This window comes from Macrobrachium rosenbergii, chromosome 16 (assembly GCF_040412425.1).
Source record: "Macrobrachium rosenbergii isolate ZJJX-2024 chromosome 16, ASM4041242v1, whole genome shotgun sequence".
Classification (NCBI taxonomy): Eukaryota; Metazoa; Arthropoda; class Malacostraca; order Decapoda; family Palaemonidae; genus Macrobrachium; species Macrobrachium rosenbergii.
In genome coordinates this window covers 59,033,844-59,057,326 of record NC_089756.1, presented here as the reverse complement: position 1 = coordinate 59,057,326, position 23,483 = coordinate 59,033,844, and the positions used below count along the sequence as shown (strand labels likewise).

At 39.4% G+C, this 23,483-nt stretch overlaps 1 long non-coding RNA gene across 1 annotated transcript in view; it reads right to left on the bottom strand.

Annotated features, from left to right (window-relative positions):
- The window catches only part of LOC136847037 (uncharacterized), a 143,539-nt gene that overhangs the window by 40,026 nt on the left and 80,030 nt on the right, over positions 1 to 23,483 (bottom strand). Inside the window, exon 2 of the long non-coding RNA XR_010855598.1 lies at positions 13,273 to 13,353. This is a non-coding gene — a long non-coding RNA (uncharacterized lncRNA). The remainder of the gene's footprint in view (positions 1 to 13,272; positions 13,354 to 23,483) is intronic.

Here is a 23,483-nt window from a genome sequence, read left to right as displayed (position 1 = left end):
TATATATATATATATATATATATATATATATATATATATATATATATATATATATATATATATATATATATATATATATATATATATATATATATATATATATATATATATATATATATATATATATATATATATATATATATATATATGTGGACTGTTTGTCCAAGAAAGCTTGTAACTTTTGAATAAAAACTCCATTAAATACCATCCAGTTTGAATGAGGTCCTTTTAGTAATATATATATATATATATATATATATATATATATATATATATATATATATATATATATATATATATATATATATATATATATATATATATATATATATAATAGCTGACCAACCCAGTGCTGCCCGGAAAAACTCTGATTTACAGTTGATAAACTATCTCTCTCTCTCTCTCTCTCTCTCTCTCTCTCTCTCTCTCTCTCTCTCTCTCTCCCCTAACACCACCAAGTTTACCTGTCATTTCTTCTGTCAGTTCATCGAAACTGCCATTAAAATTTACGTGTAGACAACAGTCCGCTCACCAGAACAGATGAACTGATTTTATTACCTAAACAACTTCCAACCGACTGACAGGTGAGAGCAGGTTAGCGCCAATTTCGTGACAGTTTGCTGCTGTATTTCATCTGGGAAGCATCTCAGATGCTCTGAATAAATTATGTACAGGCTTATTCATTTCACTGTTAGAACCTTCAGTGCTATTTGTAGGCCATTATAAATCCAAATCATAAAATAAAAATCTAAAACAAAATATTTCCATGTGTTACAGACAATTTGTTATAGGTCTAGGCCAATGATGTCTTTTTTATGTGTTACTATAATGAAAGTAAACTTCACTGCCCAATTCATAAAAAACTGAACCAACCCCTCAGTTCTAATTTAAACTCATTCATTTATATTGTATGAGAATTGATGTCTTTTGTAATAGGAAATATTTAGTCTATACTCTGTTATGCTTTTTTTACTTCTTTCCCATTATTAAGTGAATTGCTGCAAGAGTTGGCCTCCCACCCCCCACATCATATTAAGTAAAAATGGCAAAACACTTTCCTATGTGGCTAACTTCAACTCGTGATAAATATTTTTGATATTGGTTTTAGGGATGTTTTTAACATAATAAATTACAACTCATTGTCTTTACAATGACATCAAATTCCTTAACGTAGAATTGTGTATAAAGTTACACATGCGACATCTATAAACTTGGTCAATTCATACAAAAACATAATCATGGATCAAACAAAATCTTTCCCTTCTTGGAGGAATGTTAGGCAATCAGTATTTATTGTTTTGAATAAATAAGGGTTGATAAAAGATAGAAATGAATCTATATAATTCTAAAGGTAAAAACGATGAAGAAACGAACGAATTAATGAGGAAATTTGCATTTGAACGAATAAAAAAAAAAAGGAAATATCGTACATGTTGACATCGGTCTTAGCCAGCAGCTACTTAGGATACAGTGTCTGTTGGCTATATAAATATTAATATTATTTTCACAATTGTAATTTTAAACACCGTAAAAAGAACTACAACTGTTTTCAGTGTCCTGTATGCATTAAAGAGGGAAAGTGTAGGCCGAAGTCTGAATGGTCTAATATAGAAATTGTCGATATGGTGATTTTTTAGTGGATTAAATACTTAGATATGATGATGGCAATACCTCAAGGTACTTAAGAATTTGTATTTTAATGGCAAGGTATAATTAAGATACGTCTGGCTTAAGATGAACACTGTGGGGGTAGAGAAAGATAGCTAACCTCTGAAACTTTATTAGCCCATAAAGAGTTCAGGACAATATTGGGTACAAGTGATCCTTACCAGCGGGCAGCTGCAACTAACTCTCCCCTTGCTGTGCGCTGCCAGCCACACCCCCTCCCTTGTCCAACATATCTTACGGTTACGAATACGGCTAGCCCATACATGCCCCCACAAGATGGACAAATATATATAGGGCAACAAATATTTTTCTATCTTCAAAATACAATAGTACAAGCACCCTGTTCTTTTGCGGGAGCTGTCCTAGCTAACCGTGAACACAACAAAATAAAAAATAGAAAAAAAGACAAAATAACATACATAATTAATACAACATTCCCAAAATTACTAAAAATACGACAGATCACAGAGTTCAACAAAATTACATCTTATAATCGTTGTGCCACACAGGTGGCCTCCTACATCTCTGTTGTCGAGATTCAGGAAAAGACTCTGGTTTGCCACTGAGGGGCGAAGGTGGCGCCTGTTGCGTACTGACACCCGACAACTTCCATCCAACCGTAAATGGTACTGACGGTACCCGGTCCCAATGACTTCTGTTACCACACCAGAGCGACCCCAAAGTTTGGATGTGGGGTACTGAATCCGGACATTTTGTTCCACTTGGAGGGGTTTCAGAGTCCGCAAATTTCCATCTGTTTTTGCCAAGACCTTTTCATTCTTTTCAGCCATTTTCAGTTCTCTAGACCTAAGAGATTTCTTCCAATATTTATTTACTCGGTAAACTGGTGGACGATGGGCACCGAGTACCTCAGGCATCGACCAGTAGCCAACTGAGCTGGCGACACTTTTTCTCCATGCAACAGTGTATTGTGATACTGCAAGAGGGCTCTGGCAACCTGATCCGTATCTAGACTACCCTAAGGCCCTAGGTGGTCACTGATGGCGCGTTTTGCTACCTTGACACCTGCTTCTGCGTGCCCATTTGATTGGGGATATAAAGCTGATGATATCCTGGATGACACGCCCCATCTCCTTAGAAAATTCCTCATCTCCTCGCTCGACAAATTGGTTCCCCCATCGGTAGCCAGCTCATCTGGGGCACCCCATCTGATAAAATACCCTCTGAATTTCTTGATGAGATGTCCTGACGTGGCACCATTAGGCAGATGGGCCATCTCTACCCAACCAGTCAACCTATCAGCACAAGCCAAGTACGTGCGTCCATGGACCTGGAAGAGGTCAGCCACAACCTGTTGAAAGGGGTACTCTGGTGGGGGCATCATGATCAAACGTTCTTGACACTTTGCCCTTTGATGCTCCAAGTCACCTGTTATGCCCGGCCAATACACCGATTGACGGGCCCTTCTTCACATAGAGTCTAAACCTTGATGACCGCTGTGCATGTTAGCCGCTACCTGCTGCCGTAAACTTTCTGGGATGACCAAACGTACACACCCTTGGTCATAGGTATATGTTATCAATTCGCCTGATACTGCTAACCATTCTCGCACACCAAAGAAAGGTTTTAAACACTCGAGCTCTTGACTCTTGCTCTGAGGCCACTCGCCGTTGTAAACTTTCGTCAGTAGCAACTGGTACACCGGGTCATCTCGAGCGGCACTGACAACAGTCTCTTGATCCATTACGACTATGTCCTCCACCTCAAGCGCTGCCACCAAGGTGGTTACCATAGCAACCATGAGGTCATCGCTGAGTTCCAAATCTTCGTCTTCTGGCTTAGTACAGAGGGAGGGGTAGCGGGAGAGTGTGTCAGCTGCACAGTTTCTTTTTCCAGGCAAATATTTGATGCTGAAATGATACTGCAATGTCCTTTCCTTTAACCTAAATAATCTGGGATTAGTAATATCCTTTAACTCCCTGTTACCAAACAGTTTCACTAAGGGACAATGGTCCGTAACCAATGTGAAATTCGGACAGCCTAACAAGAAAAGCCTGGCTTTTTTCAGACACCACACTACCGCTATGGCCTCTCCCTCAACTGCAGTATACCCTGCTTCATAGAGGTGAGATGTCTTCTGCCACATAACACCAAACGCCATCCCCCTTTGCAGCAGAAAGGGGTATCCACCATAACACAGCTGCAATATTGTTGCAGTACCACAAATCCGATACCCTCTCTGCACCAGTCTGTCACGGCGGTTGTCGGCCGTGATTTGTCGTAGTACCTCAGGCCTTCTTTGGCTAACTGACATATAGTACTCTTTGCCTTCTCGAATTCTCGTTGCAGCTGATCATCCCAATATACTTTTTTCTTTGATGGCTTCTTAAGCAGATCCCTAAATGGAGCCATCACTTGGGCCGTGGCCATGAATGGGGCCAGCTGATTCACTAATCCATGCCATGCACGAATGTCAGTTATAGATGGCTCTGACGGCATGGGAAATTCCTTGACAGCTGATAGCCTATCCGCTGTTGGTTGGTAGGCATCCCAACCCAACTGATAACCCACAAATTCTACTTCCCACCTACAAAACTTGAATTTAGACGGATTGAGTGTAATCCCATGTTTCTCACACAACTCCAAAAAATCAAACACATGCCAAAACCCTTGTTCAACACTCGTGTCATACAGCAGGGTATCATCAATGCACTTGTATTTTCTGGCAACGTTTGCTATAACGTCATCAAAACATTTTGTGTACGTGTCTGGAGCTGAGCAATGACCCATGGGGGTACGTAGATGCTGATATCGCCCCCATGGTGTAATAAAGGTAGTCAACCTCCTACTCTCCTCGTCCAGTTCCACCTGATGAAAACCAGAATATGCATCAGCCACTGTTTTAAAAATGTGTGGTGGGATGTTTGAGACCATATCAAAGGGGGCAGCTGTGTGATGGGTTTCTCTTAAACACACCGCATTTAGCGATTGAAAGTCCACTGCCCTTCTAGGCTGGCCATTTTTCTTGCCAGTTACTACCATCCTATAACACCATTTGGTGGCCTCACCAGCTGGCACTTTGCGGATGATACCTTGGCTCACGTCTTTCTCTAACTGTTTCTTCACCTTGTTCTCCCAATGCTTGGGAACAGGCAACGGTGTATGAAAGGCTACAGGCTTAGCATTTGGCACAACATGAATATGGTGTGGGGGGCCTTCCATCACCGGGAGGGGGCACTGGCTCGTATTAAATGTGGTGGTGGAAAAACGTTGCAAGAGCCATTCCTGCAAGCAGTCGACATTCATCTCGACCAGGGGAAAAGGTGGGTTCCTCTCGTTGGTAGGTGGGGCCAAGACCGTGGGGATACTGCCTGATGCGCGATACTGTCCCTTGGCACTGTCTCTTACCTCACGCTCCATGTCTCCATCACTATTCCCTTGGGCCAATGAGGCTACGGCTGGCAGACTGTTTGTCGGAGGACGCACCGATGCGGCATTGTCGAAGTTACAAGCAATTTCACTGCTCTCACAGACACTAGACACCTTAGCATAAGGGAAATCTCTTGGCACTAAACACAGCTCTTTACATGAATCTAAAGATAAGAAAACACATGATGATGATTTAGCAAAATAAACCATCTGCTCACACTTCACAGAACCTATTTTAATGCAACACCGGGCCAACCCCAATACTGGCACTGCCTTCCCCACTATGTCCACTAACTTCACCTTCGGTTTTTGCAATTGACCCTTGCTCAACCCCAATAAATGAAGATGCTGCGTGCCAGCCACACATACTTCTGCCCCAGTAACAGCTACCACCACTGCCTGACCCCATTTTCTACTACTAGGGATGCGAATATCTATCTTCACCTTAGGCAGGTTACTACAACCTGTAAACGACACTTTAACAGTCGCCAAAGAATTTTTATCTCCATGACTTTTCTTCTTTCCTTTCAGTCAACACCTGGCCAAATGCCCTTTACCACCACAATTAAAGCACTCAACATCTCTTGCCGGACAGGCTTGGCGCCCATGACCATGATATCTGTTGCAACTACTACACTTAGACCTATCCTTTGATGGAACCCCCACTCTTGCCCATACCTGCAGCCACAGCATCCGCCACGGGTGGCTCCTCTTTGTCGGACAGTTCGACTGCTGCCCCAAAAACGTTGGGTTTACCACCCAGTGAGTCACGAGCTGCTGCCTCGAATGCTAAGCATTTTGTTTTCAAATCCTCCAATGACATAGACTTGTAAGGACAGGAGTTTGAGTGACATACTGACTGGGTGTTTACTGGTTTAATGGTGGTTCCTTACTGAGATAAATGTACAGAATCTTCGAAGATGTTATTGACGTGTGCGAGCGGTAAAGTAGCATCTACACACAGACAGGTGAAAACAGAGGTAAAAGATTCAGACATCTGTGTTTGTCGGCAGACTAACAGATGGCAATATTGATAGACATAATAAAAGTACAGTGCTAAAACATACATCAATGGAAAGGCCAGGAAATTCTACATATGGCCAATTGCATGAGATTCAAGACAGATTAATGAATACAATGCAGTAGCATAATTAATGTGAAATGGAGAGACGTTGGGCGTCTTCATAAACAGAAACACACATACAGTTTGATACAGAAGATTTGTTGGAACATTTTGAGTACATGATTAGAATGCTTGCATGGCAATGCAAGTAGTGGTGATTGTACATAACTCAAGACAACAATGGTTAGGGAGAAACAGACGGAAATATTGTATGGTTGACGTCGCGTTCCATCAGAGAAAGAAAACGAGATGCTCTTGTTTTGTCTTGTCCCCTCTGATGGATGACGAGTACGAACACACGAACACACACGTGTGTTTGGAAGAGACGGCGTCGGGCTCTTACAGACTCACCTGCTGACTGATACAACTCTCTTTTTAAGCATGGGGTTATGTAGGCCGACCATTATCTTCCTAACAAGGATATACTCTGCTAAATACCTAGAACATGACAGGCACTTAAATCTGCAATCAATTGCGCGTTGGAGACACTTATTAAAGTAAACTTTAATGGATTCTTCAGCCAACTGATGGCTACTGAGGAACGTGTCCCATAACACAGCCTGGTTGGATGACAATGTCACTAGCTCCTGTGTTGCATCCAGCATCGCCGAGGGCGTCATCGCAAATATTTCATCTGATGACAGCTTTGCATCCAAAGCACTGCAATTCAGCCTCACACCAGAGACGTAGATGCATGATGGCTTCTATGCCCACCCATTTGTTCAGGTGAAGCCAACACTCTACTGACCTCCTCCAACTTCGGAATGCAGACAGGGACATGTTTAACTTGCACTTCTCCGGCGCCACTGCTGCTGGGGCCCTTCCTGACACAGGAGATTGCGGAGGTACAGAACTACTCCCTTGAAGTGCTGATAACTGACATGTCAATGCTTCAATCGCCGCCTGTTGAGACTGCAACACACATGAGATCCTGCCAGCTCCTTCTGCCAGTGCAGCCAGCAAGTTTGCAGACCTTCTTGCGGGCGTGGCCCTTCGCACATGCCAACTCATCTTGATTCAATCATTGGTTCTTGATTGTCACTGTGCCATGTGAGGGCTAGAGAAAGATAGCTAACCTCTGAAGCTTTATTAGCCCATAAAGAGTTCAGGACAATATTGGATACAAGTGATCATTACCAGCGGGCAGCTGCAACTAACTCTCCCCTTGCTGTGCACTGCCAGGCACACTCCCCCCTCCCTTGTCCAACATATCTTATGGTTACGAATACGGCTAGCCCATACAAACACTGAAAAAAATGTGGTAATTTTGTCTCGAGTAATTTTTTAATGAGGGGGTAGTTTTATCACCGAAGAATTTAGTCTGCTAGCATGCATGCGCGGATGGTGATGGATTTGTTTAATCTCGTCGATGAATTATTTCTTGGTCCACAAAGTTGTGATTGTAACTACAAAGTTTTTTTTTTTGTGGATTAAGCAGTTGATATATGCTGGTAATACCACATGATACTTAAGAATTTGTATTTTATTGGCAAGGTATGATTAAGATAAGTTCAGCTTAAAATGAACACTGAAAAAAGGTGGTAATTTCTTCGCGAGTAATTTTTTAATGAGAGGGTATGTCTACCAAAGAAACATTTGGTGTTACTTTTTACCTTGGTGAGGATTATAAACCATATTTAGACCAATATAGGTTTTCAATGTTGATTTTATTGAGGTAGTAAACAATTATATTAATAATTCTCATAAATTATGATAAAATTTCACGTAAATTCTGGTAAAAATTGATGTTATAGGGGATTTGGATTTATTGCATAGGTTAATCATACGTCTGGCAGCGCCGGGAAATAAAAGGTGGTGCATCAGGTGAAAAATGAGAATAAACCCAGAAAATTGAAGGAAGAGGTGATGTAAAAACGAAAATTTCATTTGTTTCGTCTGTGTTTGTATGTCTGTCAAGGGGTAGGGGTTTGATTTTGAGTTAAGAACCTTTCTGGTGTGACATTGAGGTCGTGAGCAAAATTTTGTCTGGGACTGTCAAGCAGTTTGGATTTCCATAGAAGCCATACTAATATACAACATTCATTTATATATATATATATATATATATATATATATATATATATATATATATATATATATATATATATATATATATATATATATATATATATATATATATATGTGTGTGTGTGTGTGTGTGTGTGTGTATGTATATATATACATACATAGTACATATACATACATATAGATAAATATATATATATATATATATATATATATATATATATATATATATATATATATATATATATATATATATATATATATATATATACAGAGAGAGAGAGAGAGAGAGAGAGAGAGAGAGAGAGAGAGAGGAGAATGCCTAAAGGATTTATTGGCTAAATACACTAAGACTGCATTGACACCAAGCAAATCAATTCGATTCAGTTCATCAAGAATCATTTGATCATCACTGGAGAGATGCAGCAATGATATTATCGAGAAATGCAATGTTACAAATTACATCGGAAGTACTGATGGCGAGCTTTGTATGCTGAAATGCCCGCTTGATGCAGGCTAACTTTTCTTCGGCTGATGCTAGGTGTCGTTTTACTCTGATTGATGAAGCGGCAAATGGCCGAAACAGTGACAATGCAGTTTCCAGTGACTCAAATATGGGTAGGTCGTGGCTTTCAGGACATTTTGGTATTCCAAAGCCTTGCGAAATAGCGAATACTGCAATAAAAAGTACCATTTTATCTCAAAGGAGCAGAAGCTTTTCCATTTAGCCCAATCTAATGAAAGAACCTATAATTACTCCAAAAACATATTCATCTATAAGATAGGCAGAGCCAGGTGAACAGTATGATGTGCATTAGAATCTTAGCTATGGAGTCTGGTGTAATTACAACAGCAATGAAGAGAAGCATTGAGGTACCTGAAGCAATGGTTAAAAGTATCTGTGTGCTTCATAATTTCATCCAGCATGAAAACAATTTCAACTCTCTTGGTGACAATGATGATAAGAGTTGATTTCCACTGTTCAGCCATGAGTCTGACGCCAACATGAAGTGCAAGCCCTAGAGCGTAAGCTATGTCAGTTCGTGACACCCTAAAAGAATGTTTTATCACAACGAGGAGCTATCAACTGGCAGGACAGAATGATCAGCTGATACATATACTGTAGGTCTACAGCATGTAGTGAATAATAAAATGGTTGCATAATTTTTACATTTAATTCCAGTAGTAATCTCCTTCCCTAAAGCAGCAAGGATCATTTATAGCACTCGCTCTTGTGCTAAATTGATGAGGACATCTTGTAGCATGTTTAGACCTTGGTTTACACTTCAATGGACTTGCTACAACTGATGAAAAAATTGGCCCAGCTGAATCAGCAACATGAATTGAATCGAACAGGCATGATTTGAATTGATTCACCTGGTGTGAACGGTTCCATTGAAGTTAATATGGCGAATCAAGCTGAATCTTGAATCTCGTTAAATTTAAATATATTTTATTTGCTTGGAGTAAGTGCAGCCTAAAGGATAGACAGTCGTTTCCTGCTGGTTTTTAACCAAGGTCATCCACCAATTCTACAAAGCTGAAACCGAGGAGATAAGCCACTTAGTGACTTAACCCTAATGATTACGCAGCTGCTAACAATGAATGGTCTGCATGCGGCGCTAGATTTATCTGCTTTATCTGTGTGATAAATGAATCACGTACAAAAGTGATAATAATCATCAATGGATACCACGCGCTCCTTCCGATCTTTCTGTGTTCTTTTCCCCATCTTGGAATATGCCGTCAGAGAATTTGCCGACGCCCTCACTCAAGCTCATACCAACAAGGAACACCTGCGGTTTTTACGTGAATGTCGGGATGAACAAGTGATACCAAGATCGTTCATAACCAATTCCTTGCTGAAATTAGAAGACCAACCCTTCGGTGAAATACAACGTGCCATATTGGAAAAACATAACATCAAAACATTGGAAACCAAAAAGAATTTTGAAGATCTCACGAGAAAAAGACGACATTTTGAAGCCTCAATACCACCAGATTGGAGAGATTCCCTACGTGAATATTGTCATGTGAAGATGAGGAATCAAGTGTATCGGAAACTGAAAAGTAAACACGATAATAAAATGAAACTGTTGATTGAAAGAAGCCCTTGGACCAACAACGCCAATCATGAATGTGTCGTCAACTTATCAAACAAAAAGCTGGATAGAAATGTAACTAGTACCTTAAGCTACGGTTTAAACTTTGCTTTATCTCCTGGCGGAAGGAACAGTGTGGAAATAACTAAAGGACTGTGTAATTTGGAAAAATATAGTGATTTAACGAATGAAGAAGTGAACATGGTTAAGGGAGTGATTTATGGAAGTATGAAAAAATCAGACACCACAAACGTCCCCAAAAGATTTATGGTTGCTATTAATGAACTGAAAAAAGATAAAAATATACACATGACAAAAGCAGATAAATCAGGCGCCCTTGTAATTTTAAATAAAAGTGAATATATAGAAAAAATGCAAAATCTTTTAGGTGATGATAACACATAAAGAATTAAATAAGAACCCGATAGACAATGTGAATAGTGGTTTCAATAAGAAAGTGAAAAACCTGTTAAAAGGTAACGAAAGCCTTATAAAGAAGTTGTGTGTGACCTCTCCATCGCTACCATACATGTATGGTACAATAAAAACTCACAAAGCAAACTTTCCTGCCAAGCCAATTATCAGTTCAGTTGGTTCCGCATCATACAAGCTAGCGAAGTACTTAGTAGATATTCTCAACCCATTAGTAGGTACCATCTCAAATGCAAATATCAAGAATAATGTGGACCTGATAAATAAACTAAATAGTGTAGAGATTAATAGTGAATCCAGGCTTGTAAGTTTTGATGTTGTATCACTATTCACAAAGGTGCCAATAGATGATCTGATGGCGTTTTTATCTGAATTGTTAGAGAACACACAGCTGGATATCCCATTTCCTAAAAGTACTTTAATTGAACTGATTAAATTATGTGTAAAAGATTGTAAATTTGAATTTAATGGTAAATTTTACTCACAAAATTTTGGTATGGCAATGGGAAACCCTCTATCCCCAGTGTTAAGTAACATATATGGAATTTTTTTAAAAGAAGATATTAAACAACATAATCCCACGTAATGTAACATGGTTTAGGTATGTTGACGACATAATTTGTGTATGGCCAGGGAACCAAGATGTAAAAACTTTTTGCCAAGTTAAATCAATTAGTACCATCAATTAAATTCACGATGGAAATGGAAAATGATGGGTGCTTACCGTTTTTGGATGTCCTCATACGAAGAAATAGTAGTGGGTTTAAATATAGTGTGTATAGAAAACCCACTAATATTTCTTCCTATGTGCATTTCTATTCTGGACAAAGCAATAAGGTTAAAAAGTCAGTGTTTTCATCTATGTTTTAAGAGCATTACGGGTATGTAGCCCTGAATATATTGATGATGAAATAGATAAGATTAGAAATGCAGGCAAAAATTGAAATATCCTGATAGTGTATTAAACAGTGCATTTGAAGCGGCAAAAAGACTATGTATCAAAACCAGAAAGAACCTTACAACACAAAAAAATTTGCTTGTTTTGCCTTATAATAATAATATGAAAGATATCCCCATCTTCTTAAGAATTTTGGTGTTAATGTCGCATTTAAGAACAATACAACAATGAAAAATGTACTTATCAAGAACTCCCCAGACAATACTAAAGGGTGTGTATATAAAATTCCGTGTAAGTCTTGTGACAACTTTTATATTGGCCAAACCGGGAAAGCACTGGAAAAAGAATTGAACAACATAAGAAATGTGTGAGATATGCACAAGGAACAGTGTTATATTTGTACATGTTAGTGAGAACAATCATGCTATCAACTGGGAAGGGGCAAAAGGATTGTATATTCTATAATGCACTGGAAAGGAACATCATTGAATCTAACTTTATAAAAGAAAGTTACAACCATAATATGAATATCAGTCAAGGGATGTATAAACTTGATCCTTTAATATCAAAAGAAATTTGTAAATTGTTTAAACTTTAAGGTAGGCAGTAGAGATGTATGAAAATAGGATTATCATATTTGTAAACACAGTACGAGGGTAGTAATGTTAATGAGTTTCCAAACTCCGCCTCCATGACACCTGTCAGGTGTGGATCTGAGGTGGGGTATGGTCTGTTTATCAGCAATGTCCCCTGAGAGTCTATTGTGATTTTTAGACAAATGAGTTTTAAAGGCCACTCCTACCTCGACACCGGCCTGAGTGGGGATATGGAGTCTCTAACGGTTGTGTATGTTCGTCAGTACTGTTCTTGTAGTATATATATTTGTGACTTCTCACACTCTGTATCAGTCCTTCGTCAATGGCTTGGAAATAAAGTCGAAACCGGTCAGGACCTACACCCCATTTCTTATTTTCACCTGTGGTAATGTGTGATAAATGAATCACGTACAAAAGTGATAATAATCATCACATACATACATTATATATATATATATATATATATATATATATATATATATATATATATATATATATATATATATATATATATATATATATATATATATATATATATATATATATATATATATATATCAATGCAGCAAGAAGGAACGAGCTACTTCCACCAGGAATGTTAATCTCCACCATGGATTATCCCTTGATCCTTTGTCCCGGTCTTGGTTATTTAAAGAACATGCTGCCCAGATTAACAAACTGTAACCCCGCCCCCACCTTTTGTTTTTGAATATAAATCTCTGTCAACTTCTTTTGTATTCAATGTGAACTTGAAAATGTAGAATTAACTACGAAAGTTCTTGTTCAAAGTCCCGGTTTTCACTCACCTTCCGACGTGGACTTAGTGATATATATATATATATATATATATATATATATATATATATATATATATATATATATATATATATATATATATATATATATATATATATATATATTTATATAGTTTACTGCGTGAAAGCGTCCGCGTGACTGTAACAATACAAGATTTCCCGCTCAAACAGACCAGTAACATTGCCAGAGATTATAGCTGAACGACAACGCAAAATACCTTACCTTTTTGGCTAGAAGTAAGACCAACAGCTAGCGCTACAGTGAATCGCTGATTGTAGGGATTCTTCTAGGGATGAATTACGCCTGCAAAGATAATAAGAATTTTATTCTGTAAAATACTAACATTTCTTATATTGGATTTCTCGACTGAATAAACAAATAAACTACTACTGATTTGGATTTCGATAAATATAATAAACATTTCTGATCACCATGCATCCAAAATTCAGGCAAGTCTGGTAAAATGTGCTTAGCGTCTGAGATACGGTATCATGCTCATACCTTGCTTTTATATTATTCCCATTTACTCCTCCTGCAACGATTCTTCACCTTGACTAGTGTTCCTAGGCCATTCAAACTGACAGCAATACTTTAGTAATTCTGCAAAAGCGCCGCACTTACACGACAGGAAATATTTGTTTGTGTTTTCCATGTTCAAGTTCACTGTCTGCAGACTATCCGTGTTACACTGAATAATAAATATAAGGATATACATATTGCCTTTAATATATAATTATTGCTGTCCATTACAGTCTAATGTTTACGAACTAAAACATACTTCATCCAATTTGGGATCAAAACATTTAGGTTACTATGGCAGTTCAAGCGACGATCCCTGGCGCAAGTTGGGGTGGAGACTGCCATCCACCCCGAAGATACTCTTCGATATTCCCTAATTAGCCTCATTAAACGAGTTCGGTTCACAAACATACATATACACGGCTACTGAATTTTAAATCATTCACCTTCTAGATTATTCGTCATTCTCTCTCTCTCTCTCTCTCTCTCTCTCTCTCTCTCTCTCTCTCTCTCTCTCTCTCTCTCTCTCTCTCTCAATTTTCAGATTATGATAATTTCTAGAGAGAGAGAGAGAGAGAGAGAGAGAGAGAGAGAGAGAGAGAGAGAGAGAGAGAGAGAGAGAGAGAGAGAGAGTTCAGACACTGATCACTTTAAGAAAATGTTTCAAGATATTATCTAGCGCGACAAAAACCTGGAGATAGAAAATCGAAGTAAATGAAAGATGAATCGTGCACCATGTTACCTATTCACACATTATATACATACATACATACATACATATATATATGTGTGTGTGTATGTATGTATAGTGCCTACGGCTAGAGTGGAAGAACGTACGTAAGTGGCAAAAGCCAGCAGTAAGGGAATTACAGAATGAGTGCAACCTGGGATGGAAGGACCGCTGCAAAGAATCATAAGTACCATCCGAGTGATCACTGTCGAGAGCCCGGCTGGACTCTTTCTTCCAACATTTCTCATGGAAACTTTCGTAAGAGTTAAAAGCTTTACAACTGTAGTAATAATCATAATATAAAACACGAAAACCATGTACGTTATGTATGTATACATTGGACTGGCAATAGGATGACCTTAAACAGGCAAGCCTGATGGTATCGCCTCTTATTCCCTTAAACTCCTCATCAAACCTTGGAGCAAGGTCTCGTGCTGGCTTGAGGACGTCTTAATCTAAACTCACCTGAGGAAAACGAGAAAAAAAAGTGGGCAAAGAAGAGTTAGAGTCCTTCATGAATGATACGGCTGATTTAAAATTTCATAGAATGGGGAAACAGAAAGTCCATTAGACATGATGACACCCGACAATTCATGTTCAGAAGTGCATCTAGTGAATTCGGTCAGATGTTACAGAGAGCAGCTCCTGAGCTCCTCGTGGATTTACTACGGAAACGGGAAAACATACGACAAGCAGACGAGCAAATGTAAACACGAGCCACCAAAAAGAACCAGTTCTCACAACGAAGAGCCAAAAATTTTTTATCAATATTGCAATCCCTTTGCACAAAGAGTTAGAAATTCAACAGCAGATTCCACATCACCACACCTAACCCCCAAAACAAAAGTCCGGCCATAAATCGTGATCAGCTCGATGCCTCAGCTAAAATACCATTTCTAAAAAGAAGGATTACAACTTTCAATACAAAATTACTTTTGATAAAAGAAAATTCTGACATAGTTTTCAATTGATTATAAACAGATGCAAAAGTAAAAGCAGTTGAGTAGCAGCAGACGTCATTTCATCTTTTGAAGATGGCTTTTCAGTTACCTTTCAAAGGTTTCCAGATAAGTCTTAATACTAGTTCTCGATATACAGTATATTGGTATATTTCGGTCAAGTGTGTATTTATGCATATGTTATTTCGTATAATAAAAAATCTATAGTTTAATGAGAACGTTGAGAATTTATAGAAACCTTCTTGTGGTAGTATCTGCCTGTTAGGTCAGGGGCACCTGAAACGTTACCGAAGAGGAAGAAACCTAACGAATGTTGTAAATGAGAAGCTAAGAGTAGATAGAAGCGCAGCAAAGACTTCTCGACAATCACTGGGACCAGGAGTATTCTGGCCTTAAGCATGACCTAGCTTAATTCAGTCAGCCTAGATAAAAGTCATAATAATAAATTATTAACAATAAATAATGATTACAGACAGCAAAAACATATCTAACATGAAAAGTGCTGTATATGTTAAGGAAAAATTAATATTTAGTTAAAAACCAAATGTCAAATTCACTAGAAATATGGCAAATGACTGACTTGGCTATCATAATGCAATAGCCTTTGGAATCCTACATGTCTTAAATGCAGTATGGCATTCCATTTATAAAACGTATTGAAAAATTAATTAAAATGAAACGGCATTCCATTTATTCTTAGCCTGGAACATGTCTTAATGGGAAATAAAACGTATTCGTTATAAAATAAACTAATAATTAGTAAAATGAAATCAAAATCAGAAGAACAGTGAAGACTATGTAGCCTAAAACAAAAGCACAGTAGACCGTTCTTGAGTTTTTTTTTTAGCAAAGCTGGAACATGTCATTTTTCAGATATAATATTTTAGAGACTGGAATTTTTTTCAACATGACCCATAATCTCACCATCGTAATTCATCAAATGGACAATCAAATTTTCCATCCCTCGGTAATGTGGTGTTCAATGCACATGTTGGCTGGCCTATTACCATATGGAAGTAATATAATCTTAAAATCATTATAGTTTATTTTATTCAGACTTTTTTAGTCCTCTGAGTTATATATAATTTCTAGTATTTGATGTTTCAAAAAATTAGTGTAATGCTGGGTTTGATAACTTCTGAATAAATTGCATAAACTCTCCAGTACAACTGTACTCCTAATGTAACCAAGACAAAGATGTGTTGTTTCACTGACCTACGATCAATCACATCTGAATCTTTAATGAGTAGTCGAATTTCAAGGCAAGCATTTCCCATGTATGTCTGACAATGCCATTAACAACATGTAAATAAATAAACAACACCGGACTGCATCAATAGGGGCAGTTTTCCATTATTAATTTATATATATACAGTATATATATATACATATATATATATGTAATTTTAATAGCCACAATGCCCTCTTAACTTCTCAAATTCTTTGACAAAAAGACAAGGCCTTAATTTCCAATCAGAAGTTTGTGACCATGGGAAGGATAAAAGTCACCGGAGCTGCATCACCATCGTAGCCAAGTGGACAATCAAATAGGAAGGTGGTGTTCGCGTTGGCTGGTTAGTATAATCTTAAAATCATTATAGTTTATTTTACTTTTGTGACAGTTTATATAAAAATGTTTCATACCACCAATAATGTTTGTGACTTTAACACCGGACTGCCATTAACAACATGTAAATAAATAAACAACACCGGACTGCATCAAAGGGGGCAGTTTTCCTTTGTGACAAAACATACCACCAATAGTTTTGACAACACCGGACTGCATCAAAGGGGGCAGTTTTTCTTTGTGATGAAACATACCACCAATAGTTTTTGGGTTCTTAAGTATGAGCTTCACGTCAACTGCAGGAAAATAATTTGTTAAAATCCTTTTTAGATTGAGTAGAAAAGAGGTGTCATGCGTGAATGGAAAACTTATATAGTATATTAATTTATGTGCCAAGTGTGTGGTAGCAGGAGGGTAAAAAGACTTGTCCAATGTTTCCTTAACATATTCTAAAAATAAATTGGATGGATAGTAGTTGGATTTAAAATAATCATAGAGAAAACCTATTTCCTTGTGAAAAAGATTCCAGTCAGATGTAAGTGTGTGTGATGGCCCTGTGGAGGGTCTTGGACAGAATTTTTACAGTTCATGTTTTTATAATTCTAAATTGAGGGAAGGGGAATTGGGAGGGAAAGGGGAGGGGAGGGTGAGGGGAAGATAGAGGGGAGGAAGGGGGGGAAGGGGAGGGGAAATTACGTTCTTCTATCAGAGGAGAATAAAAAGCATCTCCACTGAACAAAGACAATAAATAAAAAATACTGTATTTCTACAATTTGCACTCAGGTGTGTCTGTGTGTCTGTGTGTGTGTGGGGAGTGGAGAAGGTCTGTCTCTCGTGCAGCAACAGTGAAGTGAAGTGTTGTTGCCAAAACACACCATAAACCTAATCTAAACTGAATTTATAATGATATAGACCATCATGATGTTAAGAAGTAGTCGGTATAACGAATTGCAAAAGTAATAACGAAGAAGAAACAACTGAATCAATGAGAAAATTCTCATTTGAACTAATAAAGAAAAAGGACATACTGTCATCACACATCTTGCATGTCGAGTAGAGCTAGCAGCTACTAAGCATGTGCGAATGAAGAAGACAATTGTTTAGGGATAAAATCCTTGGACGTGTTGGTTTGGGTTCATTGCTTTACAGCTATGAAATATGGTTTGTAACAAAGCTAAAAATATTTAATTTAGCAATAAAACCAAGCAGTAAGGTATATGTTTAACACATATATTAATAACTATCATAAATTCTGATCAAAATTCACATAAATTCTGATGAAAAATTCATGTTATAGGGAATTTAGATTTATTGTTGTAGGTTAACCATACATCTGACAGAGCAGGGAATAAAAGGCAGAGCGTCAGGAGAAAAATGAGAATGAACCCAGTAGTACTGAAGAAAATGGTGACATAAAAACGAAAATTTCATTTGTTTTGTCTGTGTTTGTCTGTCATGGGGTATGGGTTTGATTTTGAGTTAAAAACCTTTCTAGAGTGACATAGAGGCCATGCGAAAAATTTTGTCTGGGTTTGTCAAGCTGTTAGGATTTCTATAGTGGACAAACAAATATACAAACATTCACTTTTATACATATATAGATATATATATACACTACTATAAATATATGCTGTTCTCGCCTCTAGACTGTTAATATAGGGCCTAAAATCCTTTTAGATAGGACAGTCCTACCAGGGGGGAGGATGGAACCCCCACCTTAGCGACAGAGGAGGAGTGGAGATGTTTTGAGAAGCAGGATTAGCCAGGACGCAGGTGACACTGAGTCATGGAAGGGAATCTGCAGGTTAAAGTTCCTTTTAGATATTCTTACTATAAGACTTGTATGCCAATGAACACCTCTCTGCTGGTAATGAATGTACTTTCTACGACCGGGGCAGCTCCGCCCACACCGAAGCAGACAGGATGTACCTCAGCGCCTGCCAACAAAGCTCATTCTCAGTCCTTGCCTAGTCTTCCTGCAAGTAACACCTCGCTCATGCACCCTGTCCCTGGCACGCCCGCGTCTTTTTCGTATCTGTATGCACGTGGTCTCTAAGGGGTCAGAAGCGTCCCAGGCACAAGCACCCTTAGTTGCTAGATAAAAGAAATTGGATCTACTGCATTGCAACAGTGCCTTGTAATAAATGATAACCGGTAAGCCTGCATTTTAGTAATTAATTACCAGTGTCTGTTTCTTTGACTGAAGACCTCATTTTCCTTGCTTCAAAATTTCCATCTCCCTTCATACATCCCCAGCAACAAAGCCTAGCAAGTCAATTTTCCTCTTGAATTACGTCCCGTAAATGAATTAATCATTGCTCACTGATATAGCTTAACTACACCTCCACGGTGTTAAAATTCTTGCTAATAACAGAGTCAACTTTCCTCCATTGGGGAATAATTTATTGCAAATGAGAGATCTTTTATATATGAGTTGTTATCTGGATAACCTATTTCCAGAACGTGTGGACGTGTTAGCTAGGCAGTCTGTCAACTCTCTTGATCAGGAGAATTTCTGCTTTATCAGGGTAGATAACTCAACGTTGCAACATTCACTGAAAATCAGCTATGGCAAGAAGTCCTCAGAAGGGACTCAGATCCGTTGTGTTAAGATTTATATCTTAAATATGTTCCATAAACCCAGAATCTGTATTTTGAGTGGTTGTTAACTCTATCTGGGATTTTCATTTATTTATTGTTTAGAACTGTTTCAGTAATTTTGCATAATTTTCTTTATTGTGATCAATAAATTCTATATTCCTGTACTGACTAGTTTTAAACTGGCGACCTTCCCTCTTTTGTTTCATGTAATGTACAGCCTTTGCCAGCCCTAATTGGCATATTACATAGGTCCACGGTGAGTGCAAGGCAGAGTTTATCTAATTGACAAAGTAACTAATGTAATTAACCGTGCACCAACATAAAAGTGGCGACAGCTGGTCAGGATCCCTGGAATCAGCTTACTAGCTAATTCCAGAACTTGGAATTAACTAAAATTAATTGGAATTGAAAATTAAATCATTCTATTTCCTTCAACTAAAATTTTCAAAGCAAGAAGAGTGCAGGTCTGAGGTAAGGTTATAAATATCGATGTTATAATTTCAGAATTGAGTTAGGTAGGGAAGGGCGAAATAAGTGAGTGTTAAATTTACAATTTACGAATAGGAAAAGCTAGGAAAAGGTCGCAGGGATGTAGTTGTCCCAATTCTGGTAGCAGGCGTCTTTTCCCAGGGCTGTAAGAGCCTGACGCCGTCTCTTCCAAACGCGTGTGTGCGTGTGTTCGTCGTCCATTGGAGTGGACAAGACAACAAGAGCATCTCGTTTTCTTTCTCTAAAGGAACGCGATTTCAACCATACAATATTTCCGTCTGTTTCTCCCTAACCATTGTTGTTTTGATGTATGTACAATCACCACTACTTGCATTGCCATGCAAGCATTCTAATCATGTACTCATAATGTTCCAACGAATCTTCTGTATCAAACTGTGTGTATGTTTCTGTTTGTGAAGATGCCAAATGTCTCACCATTTCACATATATTATGCTACTGCATTGTATTCATTAATCTGTCTTGAATCTCATGCAATTGGCCATATGTAGAATTTCCTGGCCTTTCCATTGATATATGTTTCATCACTGCATGTTAATCATGTCTCTCAATATTACCAACTGTTTGTCTGCCTACAAACACAGATGCCTGAGTCTGTACCTCTGTTTTTACCTGTCTGTGTGTAGACGCTACTTTACAGCTCGCACACATCAATAACATTTTCGAAGATTCTGTACATTTATCTCAGTAAGGAACTACCAATAAACCAGTAAACACCCAGCCAGTATGTCACTCGATTCCCAGTCCTTACACTGGTGACCCCGGAGTGACCCAAAGGACCAGCTGACACAAGATGACGACCCACGTGTCGACAGACCCTTTGCCGCCTCGCTGCTTCCTGCCATTCCCAAGTTCTCAGTAGAAGTCCGACCCTCTGAGATGACCCACCCCACCACCAGAGCCCTGGATGTCTCCCCCAGGAAACCTGAAGCCGCCCCCGCACTCATACTGGACGAACTGACCAATGAAAGACCAGCCAACATCATCCTTCAGCCTGCAGCCTCCCCTCTCGAGCTGGCTACCAAGGATCAGCCGCCGTCATCCTTCAGCCCTCGAGCCAGCCACCGAAGGATCATCCGACGTCACCCTTCAACCGCTCCCGTCCTCCTTGAGCTCCTGCTGGCCGGCGCCGCCCTTCAGCCTCCTACCCACCCCTAGCCCAAGCCCTTCGAGCTAACTACAATTGTCGGCAAGACAATTTCCACATTGATGCCTCGCTTGGGTGGGGAGTATTGTAAGAGCCCGTCACCCCGACACCGCCTCTTCCAAGCACAACCACACCACACCCTCCACCTGAGCAGTCATCTCTGCAGGCGGGCCGATTAATCAGACGTTACCCACATCTTGGGGAAGGTATTTGTAAGAGCCTGACGCCGTCTCTTCCAAACACACATGTGTGTGTGTGTTCGTCGTCCATCAGAGTGGACATGACAACAAGCGCATCTCGTTTTCTTTCTCTAAAGGGATGCGATTTCAACCATACAATATTTCCGTCTGTTTCTCCCTAACCATTGTTGTTTTGATGTATGTACAATCACCACTACTTGCATTGTCATGCAAGCATTCTAATCATGTACTCATAATATTCCAATGAATCTTCTGTATCAAACTGTGTGTATGTTTCTGTTTGTGAAGACGCCAAACGTCTCACCATTTCACATATATTATGCTACTGCATTGTATTCATTAATCTGTCTTGAATCTCATGCAACTGGCCATATGTAGAATTTCCTGGCCTTTCCATTGATATATGTTTCATCACTGTATGTTAATCATGTCTTTCAATATCGCCATCTGTTTGTCTGCCGACAAACACAAATGCCCGAGTCTGTACCTCTGTTTTTACCTGTCTGTGTGTAGACGCTACTTTACGGCTCACACGCATCAATAACATCTTCAAAGATTCTGTACATTTATCTTAGTAAGGAACTACCAATAAACCAGTAAACACCCAGCCAGTATGTCACTCGATTCCCAGTAAGGAGCGACATACTGGCTGGGTGTTTACTGGTTTATTGGTAGTTCCTTACTGAGATTTAATGTACAGAATCTGCGAAGATGTTATTGATGTGTGCGGACCGCAACGTAGCATCTACATACAGACAGAGCAAAACAGAGATAAAAGATCCAGACATCTGTGTTTGTAGGCAGACAAACAGATGGCGATATTGAGACACATAATAAATGTACGGTGTTAAAACATACATCAATGGAAAGGCCAGGAAATTCTACATATGGCCAATTGCATGAGATTCAAGACAGATTAATGAATACAATGCAGTAGCATAATATATGTGAAATGGAGAGACGTTTGGCGTCTTCACAAACAGAAACACACATGGCAATGCAAGTAGTGGTGATTGTACATACATCAAGACAACAATAGTTAGGGAGAACAGATGGAAATATTGTATGGCTGAAATCGCGTCCCTTTAGAGAAAGAAAACGAGATGCTCTTGTTGTCTTGTCCACTCTGATGGACGATGAACCCACGCACACACACGTGTTTGGAAGAGACAGCGTCAGGCTCTTACAAATACTCTCCCCCAAGACATGGGTAACGTCTGATTAATCGGCCCAGCTGCAGAGACGACTGCTCAGGCAGAGGGTGCGGTGCAGTGTTTGGAAGAGACGGCGTCGGGGCGACGGGCTCTTACAATACTTCCCCGCACCAAGCAAGACATCGATGCGGAAATTGTCTCTCCGACAACTGTAGTTAGCTCGAAGGGCTTGGGCTAGGGGTGGGTAGGAGGCTGAAGGGTGGCGCCAGCCGGCAGGAGCTCAAGGAGGACAGGAGCGGTTGAAGGGTGACGTCAGATGGTCCTTCGGTGGCCGGCTCGAGGGCTGAAGGATGACGGCGGCTGATCCTTGGTAGCTAGCTCGAGAGGGGCGGCAGCAGGCTGAAGGATGACATTGGCTGGTCCTTCCTTGGTCAGCTCATCCAGTACGAATGCGGGGACGGCTTCAGGTTTCCTGGGGGAGGCATCCAGGGCTCAGGTGGTGGGGTGGGTCATCTCGGAGGGTCGGACTTCTACTGAGAACTCAGGAACAGCGGGAAGCAGCGAGGCGGCGAAGGGTCTGTCGGCGCTTGGGTCATCATCTTGGGTCGGCCGGGTCCTTCGGGTCAGTCTGGGATCACCAGTGTAAGGACTGTTGATTGAGCGACATACTAGCTGGGTGTTTACTGGTTTATTGGTAGTTCCTTATTGAGATAAATGTAAAGAATCTGCGGAGATGTTATTGACGTGTGCGGACCGCAACGTAGCATCTACATACAGACAGAGCAAAACAGAGAAGATAAAAGATTCAGACATCTGTGTTTGTCGGCAGACAAACAGATGGCGATATTGAGACACATAATAAGCGTACGGTGTTAAAACATACATCAATGGAAAGGCCAGGAAATTCTACATATGGCCAATTGCATGAGATTCGAGACAGATTAATGAATACAATGCAGTAGCATAATATATGTGAAATGGAGAGACGTTTGGTGTCTTCACAAACAGAAATAAACATACAGTTTGATACAGAAGATTCGGTGGAACAT